The 18,609-nt window shown below is 51.4% G+C and overlaps 1 pseudogene; it reads left to right on the forward strand.

Annotated features, from left to right (window-relative positions):
- LOC133801185 (cationic amino acid transporter 1-like) overlaps positions 1–18,609 on the forward strand; it is a 76,187-nt pseudogene that overhangs the window by 40,068 nt on the left and 17,510 nt on the right.

Here is an 18,609-nt window from a genome sequence, read left to right on the forward strand (position 1 = left end):
GACAGCGAATTGGCAAACCATTTAAAAGCGAAATAACTTTACCATTATCCTCGGAGGATTCTCCCAAGTCAACAATAGGCTCTTTGGCCTTTTGTTTCCCCTTGCCTTGGGGAGCAGAAGGCCTTTCTGCGGAAGGGCTGCCCGTGGGTTCCCTAATTGTAACCCCCGTAGGCCTCCTTTGAGGAGGGGGCAGAGGAGGTTGCTGCTTGGGAACCCCCTCGGCAGTGGCTTCGTCCACCACGGACCCTCTAGTTTCATGGCGAGGATCCAGGAGGCCACACAACCTCAATTTTTTCTCAATTATCAGGGTCTTGACACTTTTTGCTGCATCAGACATCCTGGCCAGAGTGTTGGACCTCAACACCATGTCTGGTGTTGGGGTCGGACGTAACCAAGGGCCTGAAAAATAGATTAAAGTTGGAGAAAAATAAAAGGAAACACTTTAGGTTAAAGTATCGACCAGTCAAGGACAAGGTCCTACCTCCTCGGGCAAAGGCCAATTTGTTGCTGGTTATGTCTGGAGTAAGGAAATACTCCTTATTGTAGTGCCCCACGTTTGATATATGGGTAGTTCCACTCAAGAACGTCCTGCCGGTCTCCTGGTGGCAAAAGTGGAAGAAGCCCGTTCCATTGTGCTGTGGGTTAGACTTAAGGTCAAACAGATAGTTGACCTCGTGGGGCGAAGGTTCTGGCCATTTGTTAAGTTTGTACAGGATATGGAGTGCGGCCAGCATCCTATATCCATTTGGAGTTATTTGGAAGGGGGTGACACCAAAATAGTTGGCCACCCCCACAAAAAAGGGATGAAGAGGGAGGTAAGCTCCCGCCTCAAGGTGATACCGGGACCAGGCGCTGTTTGCACCTCCTGGGAGGTTAGCCCTCTGGTCTGCGGTAGGACGTATAATGGTTACCCCCGTAAGGGGGAATTTTCTGAAGCAGTTAGTGACCATTCGAGGGGTCACTAAACTTGCTGGGGAAGTATACCACACGACATCAGGCGGATTCCGATGAGGAGGGCGAGCCCTAATTTGGATATTAGGGTCAGGAACGAGATTTTCTCGACCACTGGTTGAGGGAACCCTAGCCTGCGAATCAGGCTGGGCAGGAGAATTTGGGTTGCTTCCGGACTCAGGTCTTTTCTTGCCAGAAGACTTGGAGCGAGCCATTGGAGAGGAAGTTTGGGGTCTGAAAGAGGATCGCGAGAAAGGAATCTCGTGGACACGGTCAGCTGGTTGTTCTTCTCCCTCGAGCAGCTGGGCGAGAAGGTCGTCGTCGATGGGTCTTTCACCTCCCCACAAATCTGGCATTAAAATCTACAAACAGAAGAATGGGGAGGTGAGGATGTGGAACTTTTAAAAGGCTTTTTAGAATAACGCTGGTCGAGTATAAAAGTTAGGCTTTTATACAACAGCATTCTAACAAGAAGCTAAATCTTTCTACACGAACAGTTTGAAAAATGGATCAAAGGGTGAAAGTAAAAAGTTTTTCTGGAAAAGTTTTTTCAACTCTCCTTAGGGCGGGAAAAATTTATTTTTCAACTGGCTTAAAGATCGAAATTTTACTTCAGTTTTTCGTCCTAAAAAGCATGATCCTGGATTTTAAACTAACTCGTAACTCTACTGTGCCTACAAAACATTCTGTCTACCAGCACCTTAAACCAGAAACAGAAAAATTTAAACAGTACACCATCAGAAGCATGCACCACGAGAAATTAGAAGCATGGGATTTCGAAAACTTACCGAGAAGAGTGATCGTAGAGGTGGAAGAAAGGTCTTCGGAGATTAAGGAACCCACGGTCTGAGTCTTGGAAGCGCAAGAAAACGGTCTTCGGAGAAGTTTAAAGCTCTGGTTTTTAGGGTTTTCTGCGAAAACAATGGCGTGCGTAAAAAGAAAGAAGAGGCTTCGACGGTCTTATATAAGTTTGTCTCTGATATTAAAAAAGTGTAATCATTTGTTTTCCTTTTTCAAAGTATGGGGAAACAGGATGGCCGTCGAAATCGTCTCTGGGGAACTGAAAAGACATGATTAGACAGAAGTGGGTTGCTTTTTTCAAGAACACACGAAGGATTCTGACACGTCAGGTGGGGTTACCGAAGAGTCGGTCGTCCAAAAGTTTATTTACTGTTCGTAGTAAATAAACTTTGGGGGGCAAATTTTATCAAATAAATTAGCGTTGGTGACATGGCAAGTAATCTCTGGACACGTGGCTGACACCTGGAAGCGTCTGCTAGAGCATCGACCAGAAGACACCGTAGAAGCAGGGTAAGCCTGTCTTACCCGCGACCAGTCTGATCGCGGGTTCCGTGAACAAGGCAACATTTATGGGAAGATCTTTATGAGTCCCGAATTTATCTCATACAATCTTCTAGATATCCGATTATTCAGGAAAGAATATCTGTAACAATCTTTTGTAACCCTCCTTGAGCCTATAAATAGCAGGAGATAGCTCAAAGGAAGGGACTTTTGGCTTTTGAATCATTCGAAACTATAGTAATTCTCCAAGAAAACTTGTATTGTTCTTGGGAGGTTAGTGAAACTCATCGAACCCTGGTTCTTTGATCACCCTTCTAATTCTTATATCAATATCATTCTAAGTGGACGTAGGTCATTACCAGATCCTGGGGCCGAACCACTATAAATTACTGTGTTTTCTTTACTTTTGTCATTACGTTCTTCTCTATACATTCGTTCATATCAATTACGTTTTGACTCCGTGTCAGTTGGCCAAATCTTGGGTCAACAAGAACCAACTCATATTAGAGAGCCTCTAGAGGAGACTCCTAAAAGGGTTGGTGAGCAACCTCTATTGCCTAGAAGGAGCCAAAGGCTCGAAGATTTTGGATGAAGTGGTAAGTGTTCTCAAATGATGACACTATACCTTATAGAAGAAAATAATGAGGAAGTCACTTGGCAATATCCAATGTTACTTCAATTAGAGGATCATCCCAGAACTTTCAAAGAAGCTATGTCCTCAAGAGACTCTATTTTTTGGAAAGAGGCAATAAATGATGAAATGGATTCAATTATGTCTAACCACACTTGGGAGTTGGTTGATCTTCCAAAGGGGTCTAAATCAATTGGGTTCAAATGGGCATTTAGAAGAAAATATCATACCGATGGTACCATACTTTAAGGCTAGAATAGTAGCGAAGAGATTCAAGAAAAATGAGTGAATATATTACTTTGAGACTTATGCACCGGTAGCAATAACTACTTCTATTAGATTGTTATTTTTCTTTTCATCTATATACAACATTTATGTTCACCAAATGGATGTCAAAACAACGTCCCTAAATGGAGATCTTGAGGAGGAAGTCCATATAAAACAACATGAGGGTTTTGTTCTTCAAGGAAATGAACATAACGTGTATAGACTTGTCAAATCATTATACAGTTTGAAACAAGCTCCAAAACAATGGCATGAGAAGTTTGATAAAGTCATTGTTTCAAATGGATTTAGACACAACAATGCGGAAAAGTGCTTATACTCTAAGATTTCATGACTATGTCATATTAGTGTGTCTTTATGTAAATGATATGTTGATTTTGAGTAATGACATGAGAGGTATAATAGAAACAGAGAGGTTTCTATCTTCTAACTTCAAGATGAAGGACCTTAGAGAGGTCGATACCATTCTAGGTATCAAAGTTAGAAGAAATAGTGGGGGTTTTGGAATGAGTCAAACCCATTATGTTGAGAAAGTTCTTGACAAATATAGTCATCTCAAAATCAAAGAGAAAATACACCATTCGATTCAAACATGAATTTTGAATTTAATGAAGGAAGAGCGGTGACTCAACTGGAACATGCAAGTGCAATAGAGAGCCTAATATACGCTGCTCATTGCACAAGAGCAGACATTTCATATGCGGTTAGTAAACTTAGTAAGTTTACTAGCAATACATGTATCAAGCATTGGAAGACAATTGAAAGGATTCTAGGATACCTTAAGAGTGCGAAAGAATATAGCCCTTAACTATTCAAATTTTCCTAGGATACTTGAAGGATATTCTGACGCTAGTTGGAAATCAGGAGTGGTAGATAATCTCTCCACCACCGGTTGGGTGTTTACTTTTAGAGAAGGTACTATCTCTTGGGGTTCCAAGAAGCAAACTTGTATATCGCATTCAACCATGGAAGCAAAATTTATAGCTCTAGCGGGCATTGGCAAAGAGGTCGAGTGGCTTAGGGATCTCATGTTGGATATCCCTTTTACCGCGGATATGGTATCAACAATTTTGATACATTGTGATAGTCAATCCATTCTTTGTAGAGCATATAATAATGTGTACAACGGGAAGTCTAGGCATATTAGTCTAAGACATGAATATGTGAGAGAATTGATTCAAGATGGAATCATATCAATCTCATATGTTAAGACAAGTGAAAACTTAAGCGGTCCATTTGCAAAACCTCTTGTGAGAAGGTTAGTAAGTTACACTTCAAAAGGGATGAGGCTGAAACTCCTAGAATAAGAGATTCACCAATGATCAAAACCCAACTCCAACCTTGTTAACATCAAGGAAAAGAGTTCAATAGGTAAGAACAAGTCATTGATAAGTGAATGGTTTCAACACTAAAACTTTTTGTGAGTTCCATCCAAGATGGTAAGTGTTTGTTGCTACCGATTAAGGGTTAAATCTAGGGCTTTTAATGAATTTCAGTTGAACAAGAATCTATAAAGGTAGCAAAGATGTTGTAAAAACTTCACCTATGTGAACTTAGAGGTGGTGCCACTGTTACAGATTTTCTACACGCAAGTATACATGTTCGCTTAACAAGTAATATAATGTAAGAAAGGTCGAACCCACAAGGATTGTTACCAAGTATCAATCATTAATCCTCATATTCTATTTATTTAATGATAATTTGATTATAAGAATTAAGTAAAAATATTGAAATAAGAACGTAATTGCATGAATAAAAGATAGCAAAGGAAATAGAATTCAATAATTAAATGAACTAGGGCAATTAACTTCATCTACCATCCACTTTATATTTCAGTAACACAAATTATACTATTAAATTCTCTCTCGTGATAGCAGGTCAACAAAAGTAACTTATATTCGTATTAGGATATACAAGTCTCAACCTTATGTAAATTTTCTACATCTCTGTGATAAATGAACATAAGACAGGCATTAAGACAACCCTAAAGCTACACAGACCAAATAGGTACTCTCGTCCTATAATGAAATCTATGTCTATTCAATTACAGCATAATCAATTCTCCCTTCTCAGAATTCGAATCAAAATCATATAAATCATGTAATAGATGACCAGTCTGTAACGCCCTGCTAATTAGGGTCTGTTACCACGTGTGGTTAAAACTAGTACTGGACTCGCTAAGCGAGTCATTTATACTAAAACATGTGATTAAGCCACTAAGGGTTTAGGTATTAGAAAATTTTGGTCAAGAAGTAAACATTTTCATTAAAAGAAAACTTTAGTCTTTACATGGGATCCTTGTTATCCCCTTTTCCTACGTGGGCCCGGGACGACGTCCAGACCCCTGGACCGGGCATTCAGACGTGGGCCCGGGCCAGGGCCTCTTGATACGGGAGTATCCAAGGAGGCGCGGCCCATTGCAAGGCTGGGCCCAGATGGGGGTCCGGTATGGTATCCGGGACGATAGTCCGGGAGACGAACAGAGCTTAGATTCCCTCCCGTTGGAGTATACGTAGCTGGTCCCAGAGCCTAGTGCGGTCCGGGCCTGTGGTAAATGAAGAGGGACAAGGGTAAACGAACCCGGATTGTGACGTCCCTGATTAGTGGGAAAAGATTCCAGGACCCTGAAGCCGCCCTACTCCGCGTGGAGGTTGTCCCTACTTTTCACCTGCGGAAAAGGCCACCTCAGGATTGCACGCCGCTGTTTCAGACCTGCACTGCATAGTACTCTAACTGGTCTTGTCCCCTGAATCTTCCTCGTAAATCGAAATGTCAAGTCCAAAAGCACCGTTTTTTCGGGCGAAATATAGTTCTTGGGCCACCTCATTGGGCCTTAATGGGTCTTGAATTTATGTATATTTTATGTTGTGTATTGGGCTTCCACCAGAGAGGTCAAGAGTATCCATACCTCTGATGGGCTCGGGTCATACCCGGCCTGAACCCAGTGTTCCCATGAGCCTATAAATATTGGCGGTGGAACACTGGAAAAAAGGATCTCTGTTCAACTGACAAATAGTGACTCTGTCAAAATATAGAGAAAAACTCCATTGTAAAGGACTTTCCAAGCTCTAATACGACTGACTCGTGGACTAAGGCTCGTTAACGCCCCAACCACGTAAAAATCCTGTGTTAATCTCCAATATTCTATATCTTTGTTCATAGTTAATATCTATTAGTGTAGTTTCCGAAAATCTCGGTAAACAATTTGGTGCTTTCCTTGAGAGCTGAAGAAAGCTAGTGCTAACGTCAAGCCTTTACTACAATGGTGAACACACGACACACCACCTTCGACCCTAGCAATTTAGAGCAGGGCAACGGAGACTCGCGACCTTCATAGCATCTCCCTCAGGATCCGCCCGAGAACGCGCCTCCTCAAACATCTCACCATGAGGAATCACAAGACTAAGAAGGTGGGACAGAGTACGAAGAAGAGAATGAGGAGTATTACGAAGAGGAAAATGAGGGGGAGTACCACGACGAATCTGCAGATCCCGAGGTCCCCGAAGGAGAGCCCAACCAACAGGATCTGGAAGTGACTAGACTGAGGCAGCAAGTCCTAGACCAGGAGGCCAGGATTGCTGAGCAAGCGGAGGCGCATCGACGGATGCACGAGTCCCTCCAAGCCCTACAGGCATTCATAGCCGCGCAGGGTCCGACAGCCAATCCCGCGACTGGCCCACTTCCAGGAGCGCCGCAGCCCGCTCCACAAGCGTGAGCCGGGGTCCCCGAAGGAGCAAGCCCGGCCCCTCCCCCGGAGACGTTTCCTGAGCCAGCTCCAGGAAACCCGGACAGGGAGAAAAAGAAGGCCGGTGGAAAGACCCGAGAAAAGACCACCCCCATCACAAAGGCTGGGACCCGTTCCCGGCCGCTCCCTAGGAAAGAAAGGGTGCGCCCCATCCCAGGATGAGGCCACCCCGATCGATCCGCAGGGGACGCGGCTGCGACACGCACAGCCCCGGCACGCCCCAGGGCGAGACGGGCAGGAAAGATCTTTGCACCCAAGTGCCTCAGTTAACAAGAATCGTCGGGAGCGGCCTCGCAGCGAGGAGCATCACGCTCTCAGTTCAGGGGACGATACGTCCCGGATAGACTTACACGACAGACTAAACACTCGGAAAGAGCGGGCCCGTAAGGAAAAGATTCTCCCCCGAGATGGCGACCTCAAAAACAACATCAACGACAGAAGGAACGAAAGAGTCCCCCTGGAAGACGGCACGGCTAGGCAGCTCATGGAGCAGCTGGCCGCTTTGAAAAAGGTCACGGATCGCTTAGCCCACAAGCAGGAAGGTGCGGACACTGACTCCAATGAGGAGGATAAAGAGCCCTGCGCGAGGCACATCCTGGACGCTGTACTCCCCAAGGGGTTCAAGATGCCGAGCCTCACCGCCTATACTGGGAACACCGACCCCAGGGACCATCTGTCTCGATACAACCGGCTCATGACAGTGGCCCATGTCAGTGATAACGACAAGTGTCTCTGCTTCTCGATCACTTTGGGCGGTCCCGCTGAAGAGTGGTGGAAGAGACTTAAGCCAGGATCCATCCAATCCTGGTCCGGGCTACAGTCAGCGTTCCGCAAACAATTCGTGGCCTCCATGAGGATGAACATGCAGATCAACGCCCTCGCCAATGTCAAACAACTCCCCACGGAGACACTAAGGGCCTATATCCAGCAATTCACTAAGGAAGCCTCGAAGACAAAAGTGGACGACAGACAGCGCCTGGTGGCACTCCAGTCCGGGATCCGGGCTGGGTCCCCCCTCTGGGATGACATGTAGCGTAGCAAGGCCGCTACCCTGGAAGAGTTCATCAGGAGGGCCCAAGGATTCATCAACTGGGAAGAAGCTCAGATCCAAGCTTTCGGGTGGCCTCCGGCTTCGCAGCCCATCCCTCAGGCGTTCCCGGGATATGGAGGGCAGTTCCCGTCGCAGTCCTACACCGTGCCCCCTATTGCCCCGGGATCGGCTGTTGCGCTTGGGATCAGCTACACTCCTACAGTGTATGGCCCTGCCACTTCAGGGTATGTCCCGGCCCAATCCACCCACTTCTCCGGGTATGGATTCGCGCCGGCAGGTCACAACGTCGCCCCTGTCGGGGCCCAGCAGTCACAGACAGGAGTGACTGAGGCGAGCGTGAACCCCTCCCAGGGTAAGCGATCTGGCAAAGGTCAGAACCGACCCGAACCGATCAAGAAGGGAAAGAGGGGCTACGAGCCCCAATATTTGGAATACACCAACCTGGTGGATACCAGGGAGAACATCTACCTAGCCACAGAGAGGGCAGTTCACTACCGGAAGCCTGGCCCCATGTTCAAAGGGGGAAGGAATCCGAGGGACACCAGCAAAAGGTGCGCTTATCATAAGGATGTGGGCCACACCACCGAAGAATGCCGACAACTCAAGGATGAGATCGAAAATCTCATCAAGCTGGGGCACCTCCACCAGTGAGTTAGGATGCCTGTGGGAGTCCCGGGCCTGTCAGCAGGCCCCGGACAACCCACGGTCCCGGGAACGCCCGCCCCAGGATTTCCCGCCTCAGGGAGGGTATGCACAGGGACCCACGGCGCAGACCCCTCAGGGGGCCCCCGTCACACAGGTTCCCGGCCCTGGAATGCCTTACCCCTCTGGGGCGGCACCCCCTCGAGTTGACGGACACGTGGCCACCATCTCGGGAGGACCTCACCTGGGAGGACCGTCTAGAAACGACCAAAAGCGCTACCTAAGTGAGCTAGACCACGATCAGGAGGTATGCGCCCTCATCCAGGCCCCTGCTCAGTGCCCTAAGTTAATGAACCTCCCCATCACCTTCACGGACGACGACGCCCGCAATGTCCATTTTCCGCACCATGACCCGCTAGTTAAAGATGCTCAAATCGTCAACAAGTTGGTGTCCCGCGTGTTGGTGGATGACGGGAGCTCCGTCAACCTGTTGTTCAAACCCGCTTTCACCGCCATTGGTTTGACAGAAGCGGACCTGGCATCATGCCCGACCCAAATTTATGGCTTCAACGGAGACGCGCTTCTCCCCGTGGGAAAGATCCAGCTACCCGTTATGCTGGGGAGTGAATTGCAGCACTCATTCAAGTTCTGCACCTTTGTAGTGGTGGACTGCCCCACCACTTACAACATCATCTTTGGCCGGCCCGCATTAGTCGAGTTCAGGGCCATCACCTCCATCCGCCATCTTTGCATGAAGTTCCCATCCGACAACGGTGGGGTAGGGACCGTCCGGGGAGACCAGAAGAGCGCCCGGAAGTGCTACCACGTGTCGGCTCGGCCCATATATATGGTATGTGAGGAACCCGTTGGGGGCCTCGTCGAGCCGTTTCCATCTGCTGAGAGGATGGTCCGAGAAGAAGATGACCTGGACCCGAGGATAGGGGACGATCGCGCCCTAGAACCAATGGACGAAATAGAAGAAGTGTGCATCAACGACACCGATCCAACCCGGATCATCCAAATCGGGAAAAGTCTACCGGCAGACGTTTGGGCTGCCATCAACGCCCAAGTTAAGGGAAACCAGGATATCCTGGCCTGGTCTCACTCAGACATGACCGGAATCAACCGCAACATCATCTGCCACGCGTTAAGTATTGACCCGAACGCGACCTCGGTCCACCAGAAACGCAGGCCTTTGAGGACGGAGAGGGCCGAGGCCCTTAAGCTGGAGGTTGAGAAGCTGTCTTCCATCAACTTCATACGCGAGGCTGTGTACCCCATGTGGCTGGCCAATCCCATCTTGGTGCCAAAACCGAACGGGACATGGAGAATGTGCATCGACTTCATGAACCTCAACAAAGCCTGTCCAAAGGACTGTTTCCCGCTGCCCCGGATCGACCAAATGGTGGATGCTACGTCCGGATACGAGATCTTGAGCTTCATGGACGTTTATTCTGGCTACAATCAGATCTCAATGCATGTGGCAGATCAGGAGCACACCAGTTTCCAAACCGACAAGGGAATTTACTGCTACATAGTCATGCCCTTCGGACTGAAGAATGTCGGAGCAACTTACCAAAGGCTCGTCAATCGAATGTTCCAGGCCCAGTTAGGGAGAAACATGGAAGTATACATCGATGACATGCTGGTCAAGTCCAAGACATCCCGGAACCATTCGAATGACCTGGCGGAGGCCTTCGCAGTCATCCGGAAGTACGGGATGAAGCTGAATCCTAAAAAATGCACTTTTGGCGTGGCCTCCGGGAAGTTCCTGGGCTTCATAGTAAGTTTCTGGGGAATAGAGGCCAATCCAGATAAGACCAAGGCACTAATTGATATGGCCTCCCCCCGGAAGCATAAGGACGTACAAAGCCTGACGGGGCGAATAGCCGCCTTAAGCCGCTTCGTTTCCAAAGCCACGGACAAGTGCATCCCGTTCTTCAACGTCCTTCAGGGAAGCCAGCATTTCGAATGGTCAGTGGAATGCAAAGAGGCCTTTCGTAAGCTAAAAGAACACTTGGCCCAAGCTTCGATCCTGGAAAAATCAGTAGACGGGGAGCCTCTGTATATATACCTGGTCATGACCGAGCACGCGATCAGTGCCGCGTTAGTACGAGAAGAGGAAAGGGCACAGCTCCCGGCATACTACGTAAGCAAGCGATTGCTCGACGCTGAGTCTCGGTATCCATTAATCGAAAATCTGACATTCTGTCTGCTAATGGCGTCCCGAAAACTTCGGCCTTACTTTCAGGCCCACGCCATAAAGGTCCTGACCAACCATCCCCTGCGGCAAGTGTTACAGAAGCCCGAATCATCTGGAAGACTCCTGAAGTGGGCCATGGAGCTAAGTCAGTTCGATATATCCTACGTCCCTAGAGTGTCTATCAAGGGGCAAGCCCGAGCCGATTTCATCGTTGAGTGTTCCGGGGTGTCGCAAGAAGACGATGTTCCCGAGGCCCCCGCGGCACCCGTATGGAAGGTCTTCGTGGACAGAGCCTCGAATGAGAACGGGGCCGGGGCCAGGATCATCTTGGTATCACCGCAGGGGCACCAGTTACAAAATGCTCTTCGTTTCAAGTTTAAGGCGTCGAACAACGAAGCGAAGCATGAAGTTGTCCTAGCCGGGCTGCATTTGGCCCGGGAGGTAGGGGCAGCGAACCTGGAAATCTACAGTGATTCCCAGCTAGTTGTCAGGAAAATCTCGGGGGAATATCAAACTAAAGGAGAGAGGATGGCGGCCTATGTGACCCAAACGAGAGAGATGCTACAGGCGTTCACAAAGCACTCCATCCGCCAGATCCCCCAAGAGCAAAACGTCTTCGCGGACACACTAGCGAAGCTGGCCACCGATGCCAAGGCGGAGCTGGCCGGGCTAGTCCCCGTCAACCGTCTCCCCGTCCCGAGCATCAGTGCCCCCACGGTCCACACAGTCGATCACTCCATGTCTTGTATGGGACCACTTATCTGTTACCTGACAGCCAGGGAGGTTCCAGCCGACAGGGCCGCAGCTAGGAAGCTCCAGTACCAAGTCCACCGATATGTCATGATGGACGGAAGACTCTATCACCGGGGCCTGTCCATGCCTTATCTCAGGTGTGTGTCCGGAACTGAGCTGAGCACCATCATATATGAAGTGCACGAAGGCTTTTGCGGAGATCACACGGCCGGGCCCAGTTTATCCAAGAAGATCCTCCGCCAAGGGTACTTCTGGCCGACCATGAAGAAAGATTGCATCGATTACGTCCGCAAGTGCGAACAGTGCCAGAGGTACGCGAAAGTCCCACGGGCCCCTCCAACAGAAATAACCTTGATGACTAGCCCCTGGCCCTTCGCGATGTGGGGGATCGATCTCGTCGGAGCCCTCCCGACCGGGAAGGGAGGGGTCAAATATGCCATCGTGGCCGTGGACTACCATACAAAGTGGGTTGAGGCGGAACCCATGAACACAATCACCTCCAAGAAGGCCTTAGATTTCGTCGTCAATAACATAGTGCGTCGATACGGCCTCCCCCACAAAATTGTGTCTGACAACGGGAAGCAATTCGACAGCGCCCACTTCACGGATTTTTGCAAAAGACACGGTATCTTCAAGAGCTTCTCCGCAGTCGCCAGGCCCCAAGCAAATGGGCAGGCAGAAGCCGTGAACAAAATCCTAAAGGGGACGCTGAAGAAAAAACTCCAAGCCTGTAAGAGAAAATGGCTCGAGGAACTGCCCCGCGTACTATGGGCTTACCGGACGACCGAGAGGACATCAACCGGCCACACCCCCTACTCCATGGTCTATGGATGTGAAGCTGTCATCCCCATCGAAACGACCATCCCGTCTCACCGGCGAGACACGTATGACCCCGCCCAGAACCATGCCTTACTCCAAGAATCACTAGACCTCATCAAGGAGATCCAAGAGGAATCGCAGGTACAGCTGAAGATGTACCAAGGCAAGGTCGCGCGACACTTCAACTCGAAAGTCAAGAGCCAAAAATTTGGAGCCGGCGATTTAGTCTTGCGAAGAGTCTTCCCGGCTACTCAAGATCCGGGAGTGGGAGTTTTGGGCCCGAATTGGGAGGGGTCGTATGAGGTCCAGCACGAAGTGTGCCCCGGGACATACCGCTTAAGGCGGCTCGATGGCTCAGAAGTCTCGCGAGCCTGGAATGCAGAACATCTCCGTAAATACTATCAGTAGTCAGGAGAGCGGTTCCCAGTTTAATATTTTCGTTGTAAACAATGTACGCCTCAGGGCGACCCGTTTTGAAACAATGAAAATGGCGTGTACAAAACGTCATAAAGGAATATTGTAAAACAATGATTAATCTTTCTCAAGTGACCCCAGACCAGTCTCCGCTCACTTGCGGGGGGTATCCCGGGTATAAGCGATTACCCGGCGGGGCGCAAGCTCAGGCTAGCCCCGGTTCGTAAGAGGATCGAGCTCAAGGCCGGTCCCACCCCGGACGAGCGATGTCCGGGGATAAAATATAAAGAGGACCGAGCCCAAGGCCGGTCCCACCCCGGACGAACGATGTCCGGGGGTATAAATATAAAGAGGACCGAGCCCAAGGCCGGTCCCACCCCGGACGAGCGATCTCCGGGGGTATAAAATAAAGAGGACCGAGCTCAAGGCCGGTCCTGCCCCGGACAAGCGATGTCCAGGGATAAAATATAAAGAAAACCGAGCCCAAGGCCGGTCCCGCCCCGGACGAGCGATGTCCGGGGATAAAATATAAAGAGGACCGAGCTCAAGGCCGGTCCCGCCCCGGACGAGCGATGTTCGGGGATAAAATATAAAGAGGACCGAGCCCAAGGCCGGTCCCACCTTGGACGAACGACACCTGGGGATATAAAAATAAAGAGGATCGAGCTCAAGGTCGGTCCCGCCCCGGACGAGCGATGTCCGGGGATAAAATATAAAGAGGACCGAGCCCAAGGCCGGTCCCACCCCGAACGAACGATGTCTGGGGGGATAAAATATAAAGAGGACCGAGTCCAAGGCCGGTCCCACCCCGGACGAGTGATGTCCGGGGGTATAAAATAAAGAGGACCGAGCCCAAGGCCGGTCCCACCTCGGACGAGCGATGTCCGGGGGTATAAAATAAAGAAGATCGAGCCCAAGGCCGGTCCCACCCCGGACGAACGATGTCCGGGGGTATAAATATAAAGAGGACCGAGTCCAAGGCCGGTCCCACCCCGGATGAACGATGTCCGGGGGTATAAAAATAAAGAGGACCGAGCCCAAGGCCGGTCCCACCCCGGACGAGTAATGTTCGGGGGGTATAAAATAAAGAGGACCGAGCTCAAGGCCGGTCCTGCCCCGAACAAGCGATGTCCAGGGATAAAAATATAAAGAGGACCTAACCCAAGGCCGGTCCCACCCCGGACGAACGACGCCCGGGGATATAAAAATAAAGAGGACCGAGCCCAAGGCTCGTCTCGCTCCGGACGAGTGAAGTCCGGGCAAAAGAAGCATCCGTTTTGCCCCAGGGCAAAGCCATGGCCTAAAGTTGATAAAAGGAGAACAAGGTTCCAAGTTAAACTTAGCCCCGTTGCCCCTGGCCTTGGGGGCCAGGATTAAAAACTTGGCAGTTAGATCTGAAAACTCTGCAAGTTAAGTCAGTGGGTCTAGCCCTGGCCGTTGGAACCTGGACCAAACCCTCAGAATCAGTTAGGCGCGGCAATAAGGTGAAATTTCTACTCGGAATAACGACAAGGAACTTATATAAAAAAATCAGAGAAAACAAGTGTTTTGAACGCGTACGCGTCCGAACAAAGGGTCAGGATTCGGGCCTAGACTCCATCCGCCCGGAGATCTGCGTCCTCCTTCTCCTTGGCCTCAAACTCGGCCCGCTTTGACTCTGGATCGGGGAAGACAAGGAGGTTCATACTCTTGTCCTTGCACCAGGCCATGTAGATGGCCTCCTCGAAGGTGACCTCCAGCATGCCCTCTGCCTCCTCCTTGTCGTGGCAGGATGCTTCGTGCGCCGCCTTCTCCTCAAGAAGAGAATCGCCCAGTTCGCGGACCCGGTCCTTCAGGGTCTAAATCTCCTCCTTGTCCATGACGGACTGAGCTGCGGCCGCTTCCAAAAGTGTTGCCCGCTCGTCGGCCTCCTTCGTTTTCCGGGACAGAGCCTCCTCCAGTCCGGCCTTGGTGCGGTCGAACTCCTCACGCTCCGCCTGGGCACGGGCCATCTCCCGGCCAAGGGCCACCTTGGCGTCCTCCCTCTGATTCACGGCCGCCTCTAGCTCCAGCTCGGCCGTCTCCATCTTCATGGCCAATTCGGCCACCAGGTCCGCACTCCGGTGGGACAGCAGATCAACCTGGAGAAAAGAAAAGTTAGTAAAAATCCTCATCAAGTAAGAAGGGGAAAATAAAATATAGAACTTACCGCAGTGGCCTGATAAGGGAGTGCCTGGGAGATGAACAGCACGTCCGAGTTGGCTATCGTGGCGTACCTCTTGAGCTGGAGGTTGGCCATGGTGTTCCCCACCTGCTCCAGCAGGTCAGCCGCCAGGGGGGCCGTGTCCTGTCCGAGTTTAGGGCGGAAACCCGTTTCTGCGACTGGCCGATCCACGATCGGCTGAGGAGCGCTGAACGCGGCCGGGTGATCCGAAAACTCTGCTTGACCGGGGATCGTCAGGGCCCTGTATGTTTCGTCCCTCCAGCCTCGGCCATTTTCCCAGGTCCGGTTGATCAGCCGGGACTGCTCGTCCCGCAAAGCCAACTCCCCCTCATCGAGAAGAGTCGGACGAATGGGGAGAATGGGCAGGGCGAGGACCTCCTTCGCGGCGAGCCGACTCTCACCGTGCGACTCGTCAGCCAAACCACCCCGCCTCGTCCGAGGCCTCTTCCCAGTGTCGGCTTCTTCGGTACCAGCGTCCAGGCCCCTTTTCCCAGAGCTTCGGCTGGCCGCTGCACCCACCTCCAAGTCAATTACCGGGTGTTGGGCGGGGGCGGAGACTACAGCCTGCTCCGCCGCTTGAACGGGGACTGCGGCAAGGGCTCCCCCACCAGGACGAAGCTCCATCCCGGACACCTCCTTGTTGAGGCTGGGCTCTGGGCCCATCGCCTCTTTTGCCTTCCTAGCCGCCCTATCCTTGAGGCGCTGCCTCATCTCACTGGCGGGAGTAGACATGCCGGAGTCTCCTGCAAAAGCACAAAAAAGGGAATTAGTACGGCAAACCAAAAGAAACTACTTCAAGACTAATAATGGCCCAGGACGAACCCTCATCTATTCCCTGGGCGCGACTCAACTCCTCTAAAGCGAAGGAATGGATCTGATCCCCCATATCGTCCGAGTTCAAGAAATTCCCGTACTAAAGGAACCCGGATAGGAACATGAGGGCCTCCGAGCCTATGGGGACGGGAGACGAGGGTCTCGTCTCCCCGTCAGCCCCGAACGCGGGGCCTCGGAGTACTAGCCTATCCCTAGCTAAGTCCTCGATGTGGGGAGCATAACTTAAGATTAGAGGGGAGTTACCTCGCCCCGATACACTAGCCCCGAGAGTCCCCGTGTTCGGTAGGGCGTCCTTAAAGAGCTCCTCCAGCTCCTCCGAGGTGGCCGCCTCCGCCTGGGCCTGGTCCTTTCTTCGCCTGGCCGCGTCGGCCCGCGCCTTCTTCTCCACCTCTGCGATGTGTTCCAGAGAAAATTGTTCCCGAATGACGACGTTCTTCTCGCAGGCGATGCCCCGAAGGTTTGGGATGACGATGGTTTGGGTGGCCGTGAGCATCCCGACCAATCGGAGGTTGTCCGTGTTGACGTAGCCACCTACGTCCAATTCGTCCGCGCTCAGCTCGGAGTAAAGCTTCCTCCTCTCCATAATGAACTTGGTGAGGGGAGTTTGAGAGAAAGGCCCTGCCACCCGGAAGACACGATGAGAAACGACGAAAAAGAGTGAAACCAAGAAAAAGGAAGAGGACTAGGAAGGTACTTACCCACTCACTGGAAGTCCAGCAGCAGTGTGGGGTTCTTCTCCACGAGGAACCCGGACGTCATGAACCAGTAGTGATGGACGTCCGGGGGATGCTTCCAGGAGCTAGTAGGGGTGGGGTAGCTACTCCGCGGTTTTAGTCTGTAGAAGTCGTCCTGGGTTTTGTCCTTAACGTTGACTTGCGGCTCCAGCTTGTAGAAATACAAGACCTCCACGGGAGTTGGCTCTGCGATCTCCTTCGCGATACAAAACACCCGCCATCCTGCGAGTAGTCGGTACGCTTGCGGCAGGAGCTGGAATGACGCGATCCCCACGAACGTCAGGAAATACACAAAATACTCATGAAGCGGGAGCGTGGCTCCCGCACTGATGTGGCCAGCGCTCCAGGCCCCGAACCCCTCTACGAACGTGTGCGCCCGTTCCTCGATCCTGGCCATGCGGTTGTAGAAGAGTCCGGGAGTGGATTCTATGCCCAGACGCTGCTCCAGGAGGTACATCATCCGGTAGTTCCGGAACAGGTTGGGCGCCACGTCCATTTCCCACCTGTTAACCTTGGGTGTCCGGGACCTAGCTATGACGACACGAGCCCTGTTGACTTCTTCCTCGGAGTGGAGCGTGACGCCCGTTGTCATAGTTGATCTGGGAACACAGAAAGAAAGCCAAGCAGTCAGTACCTAAACCCAAGAAAGTTGGTTGAGGTACGGGGGGTCTCCTAAGGACTGCTTGGAGCCCCTGCGGATCGGGTCCGGGATCACCAAGGAACCTCGGGACCCCGATCAGGAACTGAAGAACTAAGGCCCCGCCATCTGTCCAGGAAGCCTCCGGATACGGAGCTGCCCGAACTAGGCGGCCTTCCTAATGACTCCAAAATGTATTCATATTCTAGCAGCCTAATAAAGCGAATTAAAAGAACAGCCCAAGCCCATATATTCATCAAGAAGGTCAGAAGGACTTACGGTGAGTTGTTGGCCTGAGAGGATGGTGGTTGTCTGACGATAAGGACGGCAGAACTTCATTTTTGAAGTGGTGAAGCCGGTTCAACAGCTCATCGATAGGGAACTCCCCGGGCATGCTCTCAGGTGGATGGACTGATGCTGGGGGCATTGGAAATAGGCGAAGGCGTAGAGCTAGCAGACGATAGTGGATGTCGTCGGCAATATCGGACATGCGATGCTCGGGCAAAGCTCAGGCGAAACTGATCAATTCTTAAGATGGCTCGAGAGTGTAAAGGTGTCAAGTGAGCGTCTGCGAAGTATTTATAAAGGCCCCAAATCCTAGCCCCTGATCCAACGGACAGGTGTCTCCCCATCGGACAGTCCAGAATCGTGCAGGGGTATTTATGAGCCCTCTCAAGACAATCCTCGCCATCCCAAATCTAACGGCCCAGGAGGGGCGGATGCCAAAGGTCACCCCATCCTACGGTCCACCTCAGCCCAAAGGTGTTAATGATGGACCCCCGTGCGGATGGGACGCTTCGTGACCTGTGCTGACACACTAGCCTAGGCCTAGCGACCCTTGAGATGGCTAGGCGTCCCTTCAAGATCCGTGCAGCAATCACCTGGTGACACGTGTACCCTTGCCACGAAGCGAGACTAAGGTAAACGTGCCCGGACACTGGTAAACGGTCCGGGCTCAGCATACGGCCAGCGTCACAGACCCACGACTCTAAGTAGGAACTGGGAAGGCAGCCCGTGGGAGCGTCCGGGAGCAAGGCAAGCCTCCTCCTGGCGGGCCTAGGCGAAGGCTTGGGGGGTAAATGTTATCCCCTTTTTCTGCGTGGGCCCGGGACGACGTCCAGGCCCCTGGTCCGGGCATTCAGACGTGGGCCCGAGCCAGGGCCTCTTGATACAGGAGTATCCAAGGAAGCGCGGCCCATTGCAAGGCTGGGCCCAGATGGGGGTCCGGTATGGTATCCGGGACGATAGTCCGGGAGACGAACAGAGCTCGGATTCCCTCCCGTTGGAGTATACATAGCTTGTCCCGGAGCCTAGTGCGGTCCGGGCCTGTGGTAAATGAAGAGGGACAAGGATAAACGAACCCAGATTGTGACGTCCCCGATTAGTGGGAAAAGAGTCCAGGACC

Source organism: Humulus lupulus, chromosome 9 (genome assembly GCF_963169125.1).
Source record: "Humulus lupulus chromosome 9, drHumLupu1.1, whole genome shotgun sequence".
Taxonomy (NCBI): domain Eukaryota; kingdom Viridiplantae; phylum Streptophyta; class Magnoliopsida; order Rosales; family Cannabaceae; genus Humulus; species Humulus lupulus.